This window comes from Macrobrachium nipponense, chromosome 34 (genome assembly GCF_015104395.2).
Source record: "Macrobrachium nipponense isolate FS-2020 chromosome 34, ASM1510439v2, whole genome shotgun sequence".
Lineage (NCBI taxonomy): Eukaryota > Metazoa > Arthropoda > Malacostraca > Decapoda > Palaemonidae > Macrobrachium > Macrobrachium nipponense.
The window spans coordinates 53,281,561-53,283,555 of NC_061095.1; positions in this window are offsets into that span (position 1 = coordinate 53,281,561).

Sequence of the window (1,995 nt, forward strand, 5' to 3'; positions counted from 1 at the left end):
AAAGAGCTCCAAATCTTGCAACATTATTCAAAAAGAAGACGAAATGGCTTCGTAAAAATAAATGAATAAAAATATCTGGAACTGCAGTTCACATCATCTTGTGTCTGGGGCAGAAAGAGAGAGATCCCACAAAACACAGTAAAAAGGAGAGAGAGAGAGAGAGAGAGAGAGAGAGGAGAGAGAGAGAGAGAGAGAGAGGCTCTCGTTTCAAATGACAGGTGGACGAAGATGCAGCTTCCGACAAGTTGTCCAGTTTTTATTATTGAGTTTCCTTGACATTTCGTAATGTTTAGACTTTCTCTCTCTCTCTCTCTCTCTCTCTCTCTCTGCTCTCATCTCTCTCTCTCTCTCTCTCTGACAGAGGCGACCTCAGACACGAAACAAAGAGTGGCTGAAACAAATCCTCCAGAATCCCGAAGAGGCAGGAGACGATCCATCATCACGTTCCCGAAAATAGAACGAAGAAATGAGAAAAGGAGAAGAGGACGAAAGGGGAAAAGGGGGAATTAAACGTAAAAAGAGAAAAGAGGTGATGAAAACGTTGGAAGAAGAGGGGAAATCAAAGGGGAAAGTGGGGAGAAAGGACACAGAACAAGAAGGGGTCTTGTGTCTAAGTCTAGTTTGCTTGTGATCTTTGTAAATATATGATTCGTTTCTCTTTTCTCTCGCGTTTTTCTCTCCTTTCTGTTTTATTCATTCTTTATTCATTTTTTGTGCTTTTCTGGTCCATTTTATTTCTGTTTCGCTTTCGTTCTAAAGGGATATGAGAGATGTATAAAAAAGGATATCTTGTTTGTGTAATAATTCATTTTGAAGTTTGTAAATACCCTCCTTAAGATATACATATATATATATATATATATATATATATATATATATATATATATATATATATATATATATATATATATACATATATATATATATATAGTATGTATATATATGCGATATATATATATATATATATATATATATATATATATATATATATAATATATATATATATATATATATATACTATATATATATATATCATATCCATCCATCAAGTGAGCCACAGAGGACATCCAATCAATCAATCAGAGTAAATTGAAATGAATCCTGAAAGGCAACTAATTATTTATCCGAAATCGACGGAAAAGCAAATCTGTTGAAACCTGAATTCAAAGGATAATAAATCCAAGTGAAAAATGATTCTGCCTCTTTTCAATTTTGATTTTAATTTGATTTCATTTTCTATTACTTACGGAAGAGTTATTTTGTCCACAAAAGCAATACTGTCATATGAATTGCAGAGAAGTGGCAATACATCCTTTTTATCGATACAGAAACCCATTTTGGAGTTTGCAAAAACTTTTCTAAATCAGGCCATGGTGTTTGAAGTTCTTTATTGAAGTGAATATTATTTATTATAGACAAAATTAATAATTTGACAATTAATTGTTTTTATCATTATATCTAAACGACGCAAATTCAATGAAAATAATGAATAATACGTAACATTTCAGCTTCCATGGATTATTTCTAGGTGATAAAAAATTTAAGACTGGACTGAACAATTCGTTAAATATTATGAATCCTTAGATGGATAATTACGCATGGAAAGGTTATTATTGTTTTGCAATATTCATATCTACCATTTTTTATTGTTTGTCTAAGTTTATCATATCTTGCAATATTCTAATCTTTATCAGTTTTGTATTGTGTACACATTCGTAATATTGACGTTTTAGAATTTATTCTGGATTCAAATCCATAATGGAACAGCGAACATTTGCTTCTCTCTGTTGTGGTGGATTCAGTCATTTGGTTCTGTGAGAAAACTGTTCAGCTTCCATCATGAGACTCTCTCTCTCTCTCTCTCTCTCTCTCTCTCTCTCTCTCTCTCTCTCTCTCTCTCTCTCAAATTATTTTTTCCGTTAGTAGAAAAAAATATTTTATCTATTTTTCTGCTTAATTCAGTTTTATTTTTGTAGAGAAAAAAACTTTAAAATA